The sequence below is a fragment of the Schistocerca piceifrons genome, chromosome 8 (assembly GCF_021461385.2).
Source record: "Schistocerca piceifrons isolate TAMUIC-IGC-003096 chromosome 8, iqSchPice1.1, whole genome shotgun sequence".
Classification (NCBI taxonomy): Eukaryota; Metazoa; Arthropoda; class Insecta; order Orthoptera; family Acrididae; genus Schistocerca; species Schistocerca piceifrons.
The window spans coordinates 257,479,065-257,499,206 of NC_060145.1; the positions used below are offsets into that span (position 1 = coordinate 257,479,065).

At 44.5% G+C, this 20,142-nt stretch overlaps 1 non-coding gene across 1 annotated transcript; it reads left to right on the forward strand.

Annotated features, from left to right (window-relative positions):
* Nucleotides 1-19,805: 19,805 nt before the first annotated feature.
* Nucleotides 19,806-19,889, forward strand: Trnap-ggg. Its single transcript is given in 2 exon segments — nt 19,806-19,845; nt 19,855-19,889. It is a non-coding gene; the product is annotated as a tRNA-Pro (tRNA).
* The last annotated feature ends 253 nt before the right edge of the window (nt 19,890-20,142 follow it).

A 20,142-nucleotide genomic window follows, 5' to 3' on the forward strand; every position in this document is an offset into this window, starting at 1 on the left:
GAAGAATGGAAAAGAAAATTAAGAATGTGCTAGGTGACGATCAGTTTGGCTTTAGGAAAAGTAAAGGGACGAGAGAGGCAATTCTGACGTTACGGCTACTAATGGAATCAAGGCTAAAGAAAAATCAAGACACTTTCATAGGATTTGTCGACCTGGAAAAAGCGTTCGACAATATAAAATGGTGCAAGATGTTCGAGATTCTGAAAAAAGTAGGGGTAAGCTATAGGGAGAGACGGGTCATATACAATATGTACAACAAACAAGAGGGAATAATAAGAGTGGACGATCAAGAACGAAGTGCTCGTATTAAGACGGGTGTAAGACAATGCTGTAGCCTTTCGCCCCTATTCTTCAATCTGTACATCGAGGAAGCAATGATGGAAATAAAAGAAAGGTTCAGGAGTGGAATTAAATTACAAGGTGAAAGGATATCATTGATACGATTCGCTGATGACATTGCTATCCTGAGTGAAAGTGAAGAAGAATTAAATGATCTGCTGAACGGAATGAACAGTCTGATGAGTACACAGTATGGTTTGAGAGTAAATCGGAGAAAGACGAAGGTAACGAGAAGTAGTAGAAAAGAGAACAGCGAGAAACTTAACATCAGGATTGATGGTCACGAAGTCAATAAAGTTAAGGAATTCTGCTACCTAGGCAGTAAAATAACCAATGACAGACGGAGCAAGGAGGACATCAAAAGCAGACTCGCTATGGCAAAAAAGGCATTTCTGGCCAAGAGAAGTCTACTAATATCAAATACCGGCCTTAATTTGAGGAAGAAATTTCTGAGAATGTACGTCTGGAGTACAGCATTGTATGGTAGTGAAACATGGACTGTGTGAAAACCGGAACAGAAGAGAATCGAAGCATTTGAGATGTGGTGCTATAGACGAATATTGAAAATTAGGTGGACTGATAAGGTAAGGAATGAGGAGGTTCTACGCAGAATCGGAGAGGAGAAGGGATAGGATGATAGGACATCTGCTAAGACATGAGGGAATGACTTCCATGGTACTAGAGGGAGCTGTAGAGGGCAAAAACTGTAGAGGAAGACAGAGATTGGAATACGTCAAGCAAATAATTGAGGACGTAGGTTGCAAGTGCTACTCTGAGATGAAGAGGTTAGCACAGGAAAAGAATTTGTGGCGAGCCGCATGAAACCAGTCAGTAGACTGATGACCAAAAAAAAAGAAACAATACGCTTGTGACATAGTTTATAATGCTATTGGAACTGCCAGCAAACGTTTTTTGTGAAATCGCTCGAAATACCATAGTCTCGCGTTGTTGGATACCCGCATTATTATAGGAAATGAGACGTGGTGCTATCAGGACGATCCAGATACCAAGCGACCGTCGATATCATGGTATTCATCGTCTTCTCTTCCTCTCAAGAAAAAGGAGGCTGACGATTTTGATCGCCTTTTTCGACAGCGAGGATTTGATGCATCATGAATGCCTACCAAATGGAAGTTGGGATGACGATGAGCATCATGCCATCACCAAACTTTTCAGATGCACGTTGTATAACATAGGCATTGGTTTCCCTTAGTCCCTACAGACGTTATGTGGTTCATCATAAATTGGGGAAAGATATCAATACGAGAAGTAGTCATTAAGTTTTAACCATCACCTCACTTGTAACCTACGTCATCAATTATTTGCTGGATGTATTCCAGTCTCTGTCTTCCTCTACAGTTTTTACCCTCTAAAGCTCCTTTAGTGCCACGGACGTAATTTCCTGATGTCTTAACTGATGTCTTGTCACCCTGTCCCTTCTTATTGTCAGTATCTTCCATACATTCCTTTCAACACCGATCGTATAGAGAAACTCTTTATTTCTTACATTATCAGTCCACCTAATTTTCAGCATTCTTCTGTAGGACCACATCTCAAATGCTTCGATTCTCTTCTGTTCCGGTTTTCCAACTGTCCATGTGTCACTACCATACAATGCTTGTGCTCCAGACGTGCATTCTCAGAACGATGTAATATATTCAAAAAATCTATGTTATTTCTAAAAATTATTGACAATGGACAATTTCTTTTTTATAATGACGAACTACCTGTCATAACATAATATCGCTGACAACTTGACAGAGATGCATCCATACTATTTTTATGAAGAAGAAATTCATATGTTGACATTAGATAAAATTTTCATAGCACGAAATGTACGGCGTAAGATAACATCGTAAGAGACATAACAGGAGATACTCGATAGTCAGTAATTAAAATAGAAGACGTATATTGCAACCATTAACTGGTGTAGAACAACTAAATATGAAACCAAAACAAATCACAAAATAAAATATAAGTTATAAAAGAATAAGTTTACAGCCATCACAAGCTAAAATATTACATGAGTCTGAGCAAATGTAGTCATGTTACAACTGTCAAACACATGACATAAAAGAACCATACAGATATGCTTAGATAAGTGGCAACAACCTGAAATAACTTTGAGGCTAATGTTACAATTCAAAGAATTAAAAAAAAGAAAGCGTAATGATAAAATATTCGACCATAGTAACAGTCTGGTTTGAATTAGACACGTGTGTAAGGATACCAGAAACTTCCATGGATATGATGGTTGAGGGTGCAGAGTTAGTATCATCAGTTGTCAAAAATGATGCCTTGCATGCATAATGCTAAAATAGTGGCTATACCACTTCGGAATTAATGGATTCCATTTTTAAACGTTGTTATACGTAATGCAGTGTTAAACATAACAGTATGGAAGTGTAGGATGATATTCTATCACAAATAAGCTCTCTGAATTGGTAGTGAACCTCAAACGTTCATTAAGTTAACCACAGTGTAATGTAATGAAACTATTCTCAATACCATAAGTTGTAATATTAAGTCCATAATGGGAAACTATTGGAATGTGTTTTGCGATAAAATTATAAAGTAAGCCAAAGAAATAGTAAGAGTTACTAATATTATTAGTACTAATATTGAGTACTATGGGGGTAAGAACCACTGGTCTCCTATCTGGATGAGCGTGATAACACGAAGAAAGAAGGGAGAGTAGGAGATGGACGGAAACTGAGGGGAAGGAGGAGATAGGCACAGGTAGGGGGTGGAGGAGATGGACAGAGAGGGGGCGAGAGGGAAATGGACAAAAAAAGAGAAGAGAAGCAGATGGACAGAGAGAGGGATAAGTGGAGATGGACAGAGACAGGGTGAGAAAGATATAAACAGAGAGAAGGGGAGATGAACAGACAGAGGAGGAGGAGGAGCAGGAAATGGACAGAAGACAGAAGAGGAACGAGACGGACAGAGATGAGGAAAGGAGAAGATGGGCAGAAAGAAGGGGAGGAGAGGATGATCAAGCAGAGAGGTGAGCAGGAGATGGAGTTACAAGGGGGGAGGAGATGGACATAGGAAGAAGGAACAGATGGACAAAGAAAGGAGGGAGGAGAAAATTGACTGACAGAGAGGCAGAAGGACATCGACAGTGGTGGATGGAGGAGATGGACAGAGAAAGGACGTAAAGGAGAGGTGGACAGAGAGGGGGGGGGGGCATGGAGGAAGTGGTCAGGGAGAGGAGGTGGATTAGATGGATAGAGAAGGGGTGAAACAAGAAATAGAGTTAGATGGGGAAGGAGCATATGGACAAAGAGAAAGAGGGGGAGGAGGAGGAGTGGACGTGTAGAAGATTGGAAAAAATACATAGCCAGGCAATACTGCATTGTCAGCTAGTAATCCAAATAAAAAACCTTTAATAATAAAGAAAAAAGGAACAAAATACGATCTTTTGTGGTTAAACATTTTCCTTCGCTAAAACTGTTTCATTTGACTTTAAGTTTTTGTTGAATATTTCCCAATTTCTGCTGAAATAACGTTTTCCATCAGTGTATTTTTAAAGTCTAGATTCATCATGTCCCATAGACAGGCACATTATCTGATCAAAAGTGTGCTCACATTCCTGTGTAATGCGACATTGACCTCTGGTTGTCACTAGAGGTAGACCCTCCACTACAAGAGGAAGAGATGAGTACTGTCTCGTCAGCAGAGAAGCAGTACCAGACGAATAGGTCAGTCTCGAGGACTCGGTCGCTTCAAGCGTGGGCTAGTCGTTGAATGTCGCGTGACTAACACATCCATCAGGGACATTTCAACACGTCTCAAGATGGCTAAGTCGGCTGTTGGTGATGTGATCTGAAGTAGAATCGCGAAGTAACAATCAACACTAGTCAGATCTCATGTAGAGATGGACTTGAAATTTCGACCATTGTCGAGGTTGGTTGTGAAAAATCCCATGAAACCAGCGAAAGGAATCATCTGCGAGTTAAAAAGTGCTATCAGCAATCCAGAAACGCTGTGGCTTCGCGTCTGGAGTTAAAAAGAACGGGGTACAATGGTCGGACAGCTCCTTGTAAGCCACACGTTTATGTAGTCACTGTTAAGTGATGATCGAGGTGGTGTCGTGTAAAGAGCGGTGGGTGATCGAAAAGGGTGATTTTAAGTGCTGAATCATGGGATGCCCTTTGATAATCCGATGAAAGGGTTTGGGTTTGGCAAATACCGACGCTACGTGCTATCATGCTTAGTGCCAACAGTTAACAACGGAGGAGGTCGTGTTACGGTTTTTCGTGGTTAGATTTGGCTCCCTTATTGCGCTTGAAAAAGCTAAGTGTACAGCATCGTGTACTGCCTACAGTAGAAAAATAGCTGAGAGACGAATATTCTGTGAGCAGGACGGTGAATCCTGTCATAAGGCAGCAGCTATAGGGCAACGGTTTGTGGAAAATAAAATCCTGAGATGGACTGGACTGTCCAGGCTTCCGACCTGGACCGAATGGAACACCTTGGGGTGGGCCATAACGTCGAGTTCGCTCCAGACCCCAACCTCCAACATGAGTACCTTGTTCGTTCCTGTCTCTTGTCCTTCCTCCACAAACATTCAGACACCGAACTGAAAGTGTCCTCAGCAGAATTCAAGCCGTCGTAAAGACGAAGAGGAGTCACAACCTTATTAATGTCCACTAATAGGTGTCTGTATGCTTTTGATCAGGTAACGCATACGCAGTTACAGAGTCAGTTAACGCTTCGTCTTCCGGGCACTGAAATGATAGAACTTTTTGGTCTGTCACGCTTGATGTAAACCGCTGGCGTGCTGCGCATAGCACTATGCCGTAAAACACGTCAATATATTGTCACTGTCGAGTTCTCCTAGGAAATTCTGGCATTAGCGTGTGACAACATACCTAAGTTGCTATTTCTAGTCATCTAGTACGTATATATATTTTATGTTTTTGATATGTACAATTTTTTCTTGTTTTGCTGTTAGTGTAGTGGGTTCAATCAGCAAGAAAGCAACGGATGAGAAATTTATAAGAAATGCTGATAAAAACTGAACTGAAACCGTAGACCTGAGACTAAGCAGTTCCTGAGCAGTATTTGCCTACCAGAGACTGTGTGATCGTCACGTACAGTTTTCACGGACTTTGCTCGGTGGCTGGTCATTACTGAGAATTGCAGGTGAGTGCTGATTTACGGCCATAAATCTACGGAACCCCGCTTTGAATCGCGCCCGAATGCACATTCACTTATAATGGAGGGGTTCCAAACTAAAGTTTACCCCTAGAGCTCACAAACATGCAGTGAGAAATAGCCCAAGAGCCGATCGAGGTCTACAAACACTCTGTTACCTCAGTGAAATGAAACTGTTTTACTGAGTAGCTATAATAGTCAGCAGTGAGATCAAAAACACGCTTAGTGAGAACTTTCTTGCTATTCATTTTCGTGCGAATAGAATTAGGATATCTTAAATTTTGTACGAACAGCTTAGCTGAATCAACCTATGTACAAACGTAAATGAGGAAAGAAGACTAGGGTTGAACGTCCTTCTGATAGCGAGTTTTGTAGTGACATAACACAAGCTCTGATTCGATAATGAGAGACGCAGTCCATTCTGAGAACCCACGATAAGTATACTCGACATGTAGTGATACGAATTTGAAGCGGGTTTCTTACGCGTGTGGATTCAGTGCTGATCTCATTGCGCCGCCTTGCAGACTGAGGGAAAATTCTGACACTCTGATTTCACACCAAGAGTCATTGCGCAGTCTCAAAAGAAAAATACTGACCGCTGTATATTTTCGGGACAAAAACTTACTTCTATGGAATAACATGTTCCAAAAGTATCTTTACTTCGTGCAGTATAAGAGCGCCGCCAACTTATAATGTGTTCGAAAGACTGTAAGGATACAGAACGTTTGACGTAGCGGTCTCGATTCTGTGTTTACATTATTTATTGCATTAACGAGCCTATAAGGTTTACAGCAGAAAAAAGAAAAACCACGCTACATACGGAAAAAAAACTGCTCACTATAATTTTTTATAAAGGAACTATTTGTCGGGTCGTCAGGCGCATTTTCTGTGGGGATTCTGTAGATATTTACAATTCCGTTTTTGCAACTGTAGCTGTAGTCACCTCAAACAAATCCTGCTGATCACACCACTCGTACTCCACCCAGCGTCGATGGAAACCGTTGATTTGTTTCACAATACGACCAAAATTATTTTTAAATCAGAGTTTTACGTGCCCATTCCACAGAGCGGTGCCATATTAGTCTAGTGCGTTGTTCCTTTTATCGATATGTATTAAGAGAAACAGTAACACATGAATAATAGAGAGTACTCCAGTAGCGACTGACTAGCGCTTTTGCAGTCAGCATGGGCCAGGTCGGTGCTGTCGCTGCTGGATCACTCGTCATTCGTGTTTTACATATCGATGAAAGGGACAACGCACCAAACTAAGTTGGTACCGCTCTATGGAATGGGAACGTAAAATTCAGATTTAAAAATCAGTTTGTTTGCACTGTGAAACTAATCAACGCTCGATGAGCAGAATTTGTCTGGGATGTCTCCAGCTACACGTTGCAAAACGAAATTGCAAATATCTGTGGAAATACCAGAGAAAATGTGCCCAGTGACTCTTACATTCGCAAAATGGAAACCACTGTGAAAATCAAAAATGTTTTTATTTACAATACTTAGATACACCCTCCAGCTACTTCTCTACATCGTCCCAGCTTCGATTTAGACATTTGTCGTAGCGTTGTACCAACTTTCCAATACCCTCGTCGTAGAAGGAAGCCGCCTGCGCTACCTGCCAATTCTCTAAGCAGGTCCACAGTTCGTTGTCTGTGGCAGAACGTTGTCTTCATAGCTAGCGGTTTATGTGAGCAGAGATGAAACTCAGGGAGAGTCAACTACGGGCTCTATTGTGGGTGATCAAACACTTCCCATAAAAAACGCTGCAAGGGGATCTTCATTGCCTCTTCAGAGTGCGGCCGAGAATTGTCATGCAGAAGGAAACGTATGACAGTTTCGCTTTGTGGGCTCCGTGAATTCAGGCGAAATCTCACATCAGGTCCTCATACTCCGCGGACGACACTATTTTCTAGGCTTGTTTACGTGCTCACTGTGCGCTCAGAATTGAAAGAGCGACGTGGGACATTTTTTCAGCATTGGGGAAAGCGTTATAGTTGAAGAAGCTGGAAGAAGTATTAACAATGGGGAGGGTAGTGCGTGGAGAGAATGCTTAAAGATAAAATAAGTGTTTGAAAGCGAAATAAAACAGACAATAGTAATTTCACTTCTGTTAAGCGTTTAGTACTTGCAAGAGTTTTGTAAAATACCGTTTGTAGTTAGATTCAAATGGTTCAAATGGCTCTGAGCACTATGGGACTTAACATCTGAGGTCATCGGTCCCCTAGAACTTAGAAATACTTAAACCTAGCTAACCTAAGGATATCACACACGTCCATACCCGAGGCAGGATTCGAACCTGCGACCGTAGCGGTCGCGCGGTTCCAGACAGAAGCGCCTAAAACCGCTCGGCCACCCCGGCCGGCGTTTGTAGTTAGACTGTGACGATCAAACGAGATACCATTCCAAGGTGACAAAGTTAGCAAATTAAAGCAAATGTGCCCACGCCCAGCAATAAACGTTTCCACTCAAGTAATGCAACCTAACAATCATGCCACACCAACTGTGAAGCGCTGCTATGCCTTAATGAATGAATATACACCTCGCATGTTGGATTACAGTGTTGGGAAGTTTCCTATCTTCTAATATATTTGGAGGATTCCGCCTTGAGCGAAATAGTGTTCATTCTTAGTCTCTGTTTGCGCATACATGTTTCGGTAATATTACATCAGGATTAGGTTTCTGTTCAGCCTGGCGTCAAAATAGTTCAAATGCTTCTAAGCACTAAGGCATTTAACATCTGAGGTCATCAGTCCCCTAGACTTAGAACTACTTAAACCTAACTAACCTAAGGACATCACACACATCCATGCCCGAGGCAGGATTCGAACCTGCGACCGCAGCAGCAGCGCGGTTCCGGACTGAAGCGCCTAGAGCCGCTCTGCCACAGTGGCCGGCCTGGCGTCAATCTTAAGTAATTATAGCATTGAATGATAATGGGATTACATTTGTTGCCAAACTGACTTTATTTGCCGTCCACCTTTTTCCTGGACGATGTTTTGCTACTGACATTTTCGTTTTGCTAGTGCGTAAGGAATCGCGATTTCAAGTCTGAGTGCTCGAATTTTGTTTATCTTGGCTACTGATACGGCAGTTAATAAAATAGTACTTATTGTGCATCTACAGCATAGTAGGAACACTGAGAGAGAGAGAGAGAGAGAGAGAGAGAGAGAGAGAGAGAGACAGAGACAGAGAGACAGACAGACAGACACTCCGGGATCAGGTCCTGGGGACCACGCGATGTCGACCGGCCGCCGCATCAGACAGTCATGGAGGGGCCTGGGGTCAGCACACCGCTCTACCAGCCGTTATCGACGTTTAGACCTTTGGGTCGCTAGCTCTCAATCATGTAGCTCCTGATTTGCCATCTCTAGGCTGAGTGCATCCAGTCCAGTTTTCCAACAAGGAAAAATTCCTGGCAGTACGGGGAATCGAATGCGGAATCGTCGCATGGCAGCCATCTACACTGACCATTCAGTTATGGAGGCGAACGTAGCGGTAGGAACAATTTGTGATTAAATTTATAGGTGATTTGGTACTATAAAGAGTGTAAAATTCAGTACACAGAGTTGCCAACTGTGGCAGCAGTCCAGCTCTAAATCGGGTCGGCGTCGAGTCCAGCTGAAATTGGTTGAAAGTTACAGGCACGTCATTCCAGGCTGGTTCAGCTCTATGCCAGAGTTCATGAGCTGTACCCGCTGGGAACAGGTGTCCAGCCAGCCTCTCGAATGCCAGGATAAGAGATCTGGTTTTAAGAAATGGCTCTGAGCACTATGGGACTCAAGTGCTGAGGTCATTAGTCCCCTAGAACTTAGAACTAGTTAAACCTAACTAACCTAAGGACATCACAAACATCCATGCCCGAGGCAGGATTCGAACCTGCGACCGTAGCGGTCTTGCGGTTCCAGACTGCAGCGCCTTTAACCGCACGGCCACTTCGGCCGGCCCTGGTTCTAAGAAAGGTAAACTCACCAGATGAGCAGTTCTTACTTTACGCGTGATAATGGAAGCCAGGGGTACACCTTTACATGGGAAGGTAACGCTGGATATCTCTTAATAACATGGAGAGTACGTAACTCCATCTTGGTTTCGGCGAAGTATCTGAAATCACTAAGATCCCCAACGTTACTACGCTGAACTAGAAAATCTTTCTCGTAATTATGGGCAGCAGGAAGCCCAACCGCGTGCTATTGTAGTGCCTCAAATGGAGCGTGGATGGTAGCTGTCACGTTGTATAAAAACTGAAATTCAATGAAATAATAAATAATGAATGAAATAATAAATTCCACAAACAAAGCAATGACCGTGATATGGTCTGATACGGTACACTCATCCTACACCTGTCCCTGTGGTCCATAGGCTGCCGATAATAATATAGAAGACATCAAAGAAACAAAAGTATTGAAAGACTGACCACTGACGTACCTTGACAAAATAACTATATTCTCCAAGAGTTATTACACCTTTCCCTATCTCTTTCTGTCAACCGAGCGAGGTGCACAGTGGTTAGCACACTGGACTCGTAATCGGGAGTACTAACATTCAAATCCGCGTCCAGCCATCCTGATTTAGGTGTTCCGTGATTTCTCTAAATCGCTTGAGGCAAATGGCGGGATGGTTCCTTCGAAATGACACGGCTTACTTCCTTCCCCATCCTTCCCTAACCCGATGGGACCGCTTGCTCCATTCCCCCATGTCAACCAACCAACCGATCTTTATCTCAATCGCAATTCAATTCTCGTCCACATACGGACGTAACTTCTACATCTACATCAGTTTCTTTAATGTCTGCTACAACAACGCTTGCTATTATATAAAGGTACTCGCGGCCATCGTCATCGAAGCCTACGGCAAGCGAGAGCTCGTCCGATCCATCTTAATGAAATCAAAGTTCGTGAAATAACGCCGTTGCAATCCAGAGAACGTTATTAACTGCCTTCTAATGATGAGGGTGACCTGTTTGTGATACAGTTTCAATGTGCCGTTGCATTGAAATAGCATACTGGGAGTTACGATACAAAACATTTAAATATGTCAAAATGAAAAATAGTCTCTGGTCCGAAGGGCAAGTGGTGTAATTCTACTGCCATTAATGGATACTAATATTCTCCTTGCGGCCAGGGTATCAGGTTTCCGATATTCACCTTTACGGCCACCATGAAAAACAGATAGACCATATAGCACATTAAAAATCTTAAAGGTGTCAATACTGATATTATAGTCATTCTCAACATCCAAAGCAGTCGGCCGCGGTGGCCGAGCAGTTCTATGCGCTTCAGTCTGGAACCGCGCGACTGCTACTGTCGCAGGTTCGAATCCTGCCTCGGGCATGGATGTGTGTGACGTCCTTAGGTTAGTTAGGTTTAAGTAGTTCTAAGTTTTAGGGGACTGATGACCTCAGCTGTTAAGTCCCATAGTGCTGAGAGCCATTTGAACCATCCAAAGCAGTCTTGTCAATAGTAGAACGTCACTAGGCGCCGAGGCGTCTCGGTGAATGAGTAACAAAGACAGAGCGGTTACTTATACAGCAAGGCGCCAACTGGAAGACGTAATCCGCGCGCGCCAGAGACTCATCCCGTCGGCGGACGAAGCAACTCGGATAGTCTCTGTGCACCTTAGCATTAATAAACAGTAATCAGACTCACAGTAGGATAATGGGTGGTACAAAAAGGGATAGTACCATAGACAGCTTTGAATTGTGGTGTGGAAGAAACTCTTGAAAGTAGCAAGGACCACAGAGGAAACGATTAGTTCAGTATTGCAGAAACTAAGGCCAGTCTAGTTGAATAATGCGAATAATTTGCGCTCCATCCTGATCAGTCCACGATAGGATGGATAAAATGGTAAATGCATGTATTTACTTATAAATGGTGTCATATTTTGAATAGCAGTAACAAATATTAGTCACACTGTAAAAAGGTGATATCACCATATACTATATCGCCTGTAAAACATTGAGGAAGAAGATATTGACTTTGTCAGATTAATCAACATGGATTCCGCAAACAGAGATCCTGCGAAACTCAGCTCGCTCTGTTCCTCCATGAGATCCACAGCGCAGTGGACAACGGCGCTCAGGTTGATGCCGTGTTCCTTGATTTCAGTAAGGGATTTGACACCGTCCCGCATTGCAGCTTAACGAAAAAAATACGACCTTACGGAGTATCGGAGCAGACCGGCCACTGGATTGCAAGACTTTCTTGCAGATAGAATTCAACACGTCGCTCTTAACTGAACTAACTCGACAGATGTAAAGGTAATATCCGGAGTACCATAAGAATGTGTCATAGGACTGTTGCGGTTTACAATATATGTAAATGATCTAGTAGAAAGACTATTCGCAGATGATGCAGTTTTCTACACCAAAGTAGCAGCGCCAGAAGATAGTAAGAATTTGCAGAACGACCGGCAGAGAATTGATGAATGGTGCAGACTCTGGCAGTTGACCGTGAACGTAAATAAATGTAACGTATTGCGCATTCATAGGAAAAGAAATCCACTACTGTACAGCTACACTACTGATAAACAGCTGGAGACAATGGTTCAAATGGCTCTGAGCACTATGGGACTTAATTTCTGAGGTCATCAGTTCCCTAGAACTTAGAACTACTTAAACCTAACTAACCTAAGGACATCACATACATCCATGCCCGAGGCAGGATTCGAATCTGCGACCGTACCGGTATCGTGATTCCAGACTGTAGCTCCTAGAACCGCTCGGCCACTCCGGCCGACAGCTGGAGACAGCGTCTGCCGTAAAATATCTAGACGTAACTATCCAGAGCGATCTTAAGTGGAATGACCATATAAAACAGATTGTGGGAAAAGCAGACACCAGACTCCGATTCATCGGAAGAATCTTAGGGAAATGAAACTCATCCACGAAAGAAGTGGCTTATAAGGCGCTTGGTCACCCGGTTCTTTAGTATTGTTTATCTATCTGGTATCCCTATCAGATGGTACTGATTGAGGAGACAGAGAAGATCCAACGAAGAGCGGGCCTTTCGTCACGGGATCGTTTAGCTGGCGAGAGAGCGTTACGGAGATACTAAACAAACTCAACTGGCAGATATTACAAGAGTGGCGTTGTGCATCACGGAGAGATTTACTATTGAAATTTCGGGACAGCACTTTTCAGGAGGAGTCGGACAACATATTACTTCCCCCTCATAGATGTCGCGTATTGACCACGGGGAGAAAATTCGAGAAGTTAGAGCCAATACAGAGGCTTACCGACAATCATTCTTCCCACGCGCTATTCGCAAGTGGAACAGGGTTGGAGGGATCAGATGTTGTTGTTGTGGTCTTCAGTCCTGAGACTGGTTTGATGCAGCTCTCCATACTACTCTATCCTGTGCAAGCTTCTTCATCTCCCAGTACCTACTGCAACCTACATCTTTCTGAATCTGCTTAGTGTATTCATCTCTTGCTCTCCCTCTAGGATTTTTACCCTCCACGCTGCCCTCCAATACTAAACTGGTGATCCCTTGATGCCTCAGAATATGCCCCACCAACCGATCCCTTCTCCTACTCAAGTTGTACCACAAAGTTCTTTTCTCTCCAATTCTATTAAATACCTCCACATTAGTTATGTGATCTACCCATCTAATCCTCAGCATTCTTCTGCAGCATCACATTTCGAAAGCTTCTGTTCTCTTCTTGTCTAAACTATTTATCGCCCACGTTTCACTTCCATACGTGGCTGTACTCCATACAAATACTTTCAGAAAAGACTTCCTGACACTTAAATCTATACTCTATGTTAACAAATTTCTCTTGTTCAGAAACGCTATCCTTGACATTGACAGTCTACATTTTATATCCTTTCTACTTCGACCATCATCAGTTACTTTGCTCCCCAAATAGCAAAGCTCCTTTACTACTTTAAGTGTCTCATTTTCTAATCTAATTCCCGCAGCATCACCTGATTCAATTCGACTACATTCCATTATCCTCGTTTTGTTTCTGTTGATGTTCATCTTATATCCTCCTTTCAAGACACTGTCCATTCCGTTCAGCTGATCTTCCAGGTCCTTTGCTGTCTCTGACAGAATTACACTGTCATCGGCGAGTCTCCAAGTTTTTATTTCTTCTCCATGGATTTTAATTCCTACTCCGAATTTTTCTTTTGTTTTCTTTACTGCTTGCTCAGTATACAGATTGAATAACATCGGGGATAGGCTACAACCCTGTCTCACTCCCTTCCCAACTACTGCTTCCCTTTCATGTCCCTCGACTCTTATAAATGCCTTATGGTTTCTGTACAAATTGTAAATAGCCTTTCGCTTCCTGTATTTTACCCCTGCCACCTATAGATAGTGGTACCGAAAGTACCCTCCGTCACACACCATTAGGTGGCTTGCGCAATATGATGTAGATGTAGAATTTTATATTTTGAAACTCCATTATTTTACAAAACATCTTCGATAGCAGTGTTAGCAGTTATAATGTGATCATCGTTTACTTTTTGGCTGTATGTGTCTTTAGCGCAACAGGGTATCGGAATCGAGTCTACTGCTAGAGAGAGGGGGGGGGGAGACTCCTGTATTGTACCTGAATGTTGCCGCAGCGGCAGTATCCGTCAGTGTGTTCAGCTGTTTATAGCTGGACATGACAGCTTCGGGCGCCTCTGTGTCAGATTGCAGCTCACAGCTGCATGCAGTACGTGGCCTGTGGTATCACAGCAAAGCCTTTGCGTCGCCACCACCCGCGACAAAGTGTTCCACGTCACAGAGAGTGCACCTTCTGCTGCCGACCAAGCATTCAAGTCCTTATGCAGTGGAACAACCTCGGGACTCTGCCGTGCTGGTCACAGCAGTGCCATCTCTCTCTCTCTCTCTCTCTCTCTCTCTCTCTGTCTCTCTCTCTCTCTCGTGCCGAACGGTCCACGCAATAAACAATGGCTGCAACATAATCGGGGCGCTCTCCGCGTCGGCTGTACACGCGCCCGCTCGCTCCGGCGTATAACACGGTCGCGTCTCTGCGCCGAAACGGGCGGTGGTATGAGGGCGGCGGGGGGGGGGGGGCGGGGGTGGCGGGGTTGGAGGGAGTGGGACACTTCGGCGCATGTCCGACACGGCGGCAGCGTTATTCTGCGCCGCGTTCTGATTGAGCAAACAGAATCTAATTCGCGCGCGGGCATCGCCAGACGGCCGCTTCGGTTTGCACGCCATAATGAAATCCGCGTCGATCAACGAACCACCAGCTGCGGGCCACCCCCGATGATGAAAATGTGGACGACGCGGCTCGCGGTGTTATAAGCCCTACGCTGGTGCGTCCACATTCCTCCCTCGCGAACACAAACTCGATAGCTTGCATCTCTGTACCGTGATGCCTATGGAGCGTAACAGCTCAACTCTACATGTACGAGCGACTTTCCAACACGGGGTTTCGTCATTATTTTTGAAAGAGAAGGCGGCACACCAGGTGACACAAACAGATGCCATATAAATCCGCACCCGTTGCTGGTTCAACGACGGAAGGGGCGTCAGCGGCGGAGGACTGACGCATGTGCAGAGCGTGAAGAAGAGCCGCAGACCAGTGTGGCTGAGGTTATTCGAGTAAACATCTTGTTGACAGGCGGACTTGTACTGATAACGTGGTCGCCAATGGAAGTACCTGCTGTTATCCGGTGTAAATGGACACGTGGAATTAGTGTGTCCGTACTCCATGGCCGCCTACAGACCACGTACGGTGAAGATGTCATGTCTCGTCAAATGGTTGGTCGCTGGTGTTGCATGTTTAGAGAAGAAAGGCAGAGATTGGAAGATGGAAGTCTAGGTACGCGTTACTCTAAACCCACGAATAAAAAAATAAAATAAAAAATAAACGCTGCGCTAACATTCCTAACAGATCAAAACTGTGTGCCAGACCGACACTCGAACTCGGGAACTTTGCCTTTCATAGGCAAGTGCCAGGATTGCTAGTCTTGCAAGTTTCCCAGGAGAACTTCTGTGAACTTTGGAAGGTAGGAGACGAGTTAGTAGCGGAAGTGAAACTGTGAGGACTGGTCGTGAGCCGTGGTTGGGTAGCTCTGTCGGTAGAGCACTTTCCCTTGGAAGACAATAATGCCGTATTCGAGTCTTGGTCTGCCACACAGTTTTTATCTGCCAGGAAGTTTCGTGTTAGCGCACACTCCGTTGGAGGGCGAAAATTTCATTCTGGAAAAGACGAGGTTTGTCCAGAAAGTAAGTTTCGATCGGTCGCGAAATGGAAACTACAGTGAAAATCAGGAACGTTTTATTTGCAACAGTTAGGTACACCTCCCACCTACTTCTCTACATACTCACCACTCCAACTTCGAGTGTTGTCGTAGTGTTGTACCAACTTTTCAAAATCTTCGTCGCAGAAAGCAGCCGCCTGTGCTTTTGGCCTGGTCTGCAGCTCCTTGTCTGTAGAAAAAATTTTGTCTTCATAGCCAGCGATTCTTGTGAGCAGAGATGAAACTCGGGGGGAGGGGGGGGGGGGGCAATTACGGACTGTGTTGTGACTGATCAAACACTTCTCATCGGAAACCCTGCAGGAGCTTCTTCATTGCCCCTGCAGTGCGCGGCTGAGAATTGGCATGAAGAAGGAGCTGCTTAACAGCTGTGTTATGTGGGCTGCGTGACACAGGCGAAATCTCTAACCAGTCCCTCATGCTAGGCGAGAGACGCTACTCCCTACGCATCTTTACGTGCTCAGTGTTCACTCAAATCTAAAAAGAGCGACGCGACACGATCGACGGACATACTACAGACACTGCCCAACACATCTGTGCAAAGCTTTACCAGATTTTCCCAGTGGTTTCCATTTCGCGACCGATCGGAACTTACTTTCTGGACAACCCTCGTAGAATACAGGACATGGTGTTAGCAGACAGGCGCATAAAATTTTGAGAAGTAATAGCCACGCTGCATGTTGGCCGTGCTCCGGCCCATCCCACGTTACTTGATGTATTGGGTTGCCGAAAAGTGTCTGCAAGTTGGGTGCCGACAACAGTGCAAGAATGGAATCAGCCTCGATCACTTGACGCGATACTAATTAAAATTGTTAAGTTATATCAATCAGAATAAGAAAGTATAGATTCCTGGTATGGTTATATAACCACTTTATCAAAAAATATACAAGTATCACTATTCAAAATAGTGAATTGTATACAAGACAAGTGGAACCGTTCCAAAAACCAGAACATTTCGTTCATTTCTGCAATGTGTTCAAATTCCAAAGCAACTGGTAACATAACGTCTTCAGGCAAAACCAATATAAAAGCAATTATAAAATCATTACAAAACATAAAACATGCAAAATTCGTCTTTCTCTTCCTCAAAAAGGCAGGAAGTAATAGAGAACACATCCACTTCATTCACAACTGTAAACGACTTAACGGATCATGCAGATGCATCTTCCACAACAGCAGAACAATGATGTTGGTTCCGACGTCAACGAGTAGAGTAGTACCATGCTGAAACACCGGCCCTCTTCGTAAGGTGGCGTAACTCCGCCGAAATTATCAGAAATTATGCTGAAAAATAGGGATTTTCGGCCAAAAGTGTGGAGAACAGTAGGGTGTTTTGGAATCCTGAATGAAACCGACCTGCTTTGACGGAAAAAATATATTGCATTAATTACTGAACGCCCCTCGTAGGAAAAGCTAAGCAGAGAAAGTGAAATCAACTCATACAGTCACTCTGGTATAACGACTCCCGTCAAACTAATTCTAATCCTCTCCAGTTGCATAAATAAACGCAAATAAATAAAAAAACGGGTTAGCAGACGGGCTTGCCGCCTTTCAGATCATACGACCTTCTGGGGCACCCTTTTCAGCGTTCCAAGGCGACCCTTAAAAGGGTATCACTAGAATCTTGTCTGGTTTGATTTTAAAAGCCCTGCTAGAAATTTCGCGCAGTGTGCGAGTCCCAGGAGCTGCCCCTGAGGATGACGGCGCGTCTGAGAGCCGGCGCGGGTCAGTGTGGGCGGCGGCATCGACCCGGCGGCCAGCGCGCCGGCCATTATTCATGGCACGTTATTAGTTAATTGCGGCACCAGGGCGGGATCTGCGCCCGCAACTACTCGCCGGGACCACGCACCAAGTTTGCGCTCCGTAATCCCATCGGGCCGGCCCCTGGTCCTCGGTTCTAATCCCGTGCAGTGCCGCGCTATGGAGGTCAGGGTGGTCCGGACGCCGGCAACTTGGACCACCACTTTGCTCCTGACCACCGAGGCTTCAAACGGACGTCCAATCCCCCCTCCTTCACCGTAAGTAGGCCGGCCGGTGTGGCCGAGCGGTTCTAGGCGCTACAGTTTGCAACCGCGCGACCACTACGGTCGCAGGTTCGAATCCTGCCTCGAGCATGGATGTGTGTGATGTCCTCAGGTTAGTTAGGTTTAAGTAGTTCTAAGTTCTAGGGGACTGATGACCTCAGATGTTAAGCCCCATAGTGCTCAGAGCCATGTGAACAATTTGAACTGTAAATAGTCCTATGTAGGTTTCTGTACCTCAGTCGGTAAAAACAGAAACTTTATTGGATCCGTTATTGTCTGCCTACAGTCGGCCAGTCTGTCTGTTCGACTGTTAAGACCCCTTCTCAGGAACAGGTGGAAGTATCAAGTTGTAATTTACACTGAAAATCCAAAGAAACTAATACACCTGCCTAATGTCGTGTAGAACCCCCCCAGTATGCAGAAGTGCCACAACACGACGTGGCATGGACTCAACTAATGTAGTGCTGGAAGGAATTGACGGCATTAAGACTGCGTGACTGTCCGTAAATTCGTAGGAGTACGAGGGGGTGGAGATGTCCTCTGAACAGCACGTTGCTTAATAATGTTCATGTCTGGGAAGTTTGGTGGCCAGTGCAAGTGTCTAAACTCATAAGAGCGTTATATTGGAACAAATAAGCCTTCGGTCACAAATATTAAGTCAAAATTGACCTGGTTTCGACGCTACTATGAGCGTCGTCTTCAGCATTAGACTAACTGTTGTAAAACATGTTAGGTATATAGTACATTAATAAAATTAAAGTTTTTACTGACTGGAAAAGATGCAGCACTTACAAGTCACATATTAAAAAAGTTCTGTGACTTGTAAGTACTGCATCATTTCCAGTCAGTACAGACTTTAATTTTTTTAATGTAATATATACCTAATATGTTTTAGAACAGTTAGTCTAATTCTAAAGACGACGCTCATAGTAGCGTCGAAACCTGGTCAATATTGACTTAATATTTGTGATCGAGGGCTTATTTGTTCCAATATAATTCTAACACGGCCACTGAACCTTAGCAGCTATGTTCAAAGTTTTACGTTTTCAGAAGAGTGTTCCTAGAGACACTCTATAGCAATTATGGACGTGTGCGGTGTCGCATTGTCCTGCTGGAATTGCCCAAGTCTGTCGAAATGCAGCCGCGCGGGATTAGCCGAGCGGTCTAGGTGCTGCAGTCATGCACTCTGCGGCTGATCCCGGCGGAGGTCCGAGTCCTCTCTCGGGCATGGGTGTGTGTCTTTGCCCTTAGGATAATTTAGTTTAAGTAGTGTGTAAGCTTAGGAACTGATGGCCTTAGCAGTTAAGTCCCATAAGATTTCACACACATTTGAACATTTTTTCTCGGAATGCACAATGGACATGTATGGATGCAGGTGATCAGACAGGATGCTTACGTACGTGACACCGGTCAAAGTCGTTTCTAGACCTATCAGGGGTCCCATATCACTCCAACTGTACACGCCCCACAACACTGCAGAGCCTCCACCAGCTTGAACAGTCTCCTGCTGATGTGCAGGGTCCATGAAATCATGAGGTTGTCTTCATATCCGTACACGTCTATCCGTTCGACAGAATTTGAAACGAAACTCGTCCGACCAGGGGAGGCGTAAAGCCTTGTGTCGTGCAGTCATCAAGGGTAAACGAATGGGCCTTCGGCTCCGGAAGACCATATCAGTGTTCTTTCGTTGAATGGTTCGCACGCTGACATCTGTTGATGGCCCATCACTGAAATCTGCAGAAATTTGCGGAAGGGTTGCACTTCTGTCACGTTGAACAATTCTGTTCAGTCGCCGTTCGTCCCCCTCTTGCAGGATCTTTTTCCTGCCGCAGACATGTCGCAATATGATGTTTTACCGTATTCCTGAAACTCACGGTATATTCGTGAAATGGTCGTACGGTAAAATACCCACTTCGTAGCTACCTCGGAGATGCTGCGTCCCATCGCTCGTGCGCCGACTGTAACACCACGTTCAAACTCACTTAAATCTTGATAACCTTGCCATTGTAGCAACAGTAATAGATCTAACATCTGTGTCAGACACTGGTCTTATGCCGGCCTGAGTGGCCGAGCGGTTCTAGGCGCTACAGTCTGGGGCCGCGCAACCGCTGTGGTCGCAGGTTCGAATCCTGCCTCGGGCATGGATGTGTGTGATGTCCTTAGGTTAGGTTTAAGTAGTTCAAAGTTCTAGGGAACTGATGACCTCAGAAGTTAAGTCCCATACTGCTCAGAGCCATTTGAACCATTTTTGAACTTGTCTTATATAGGCGTTGCCGACCGCAGCTTCAGTGTATTTTACGTACTAAGGTCTATGATCCCTTGGTGGTGAAAAAAATTTGAGCTTCTAAGTCAGTACAATGAAAAGATATTTCCATTTACGTGACATATTTTAAT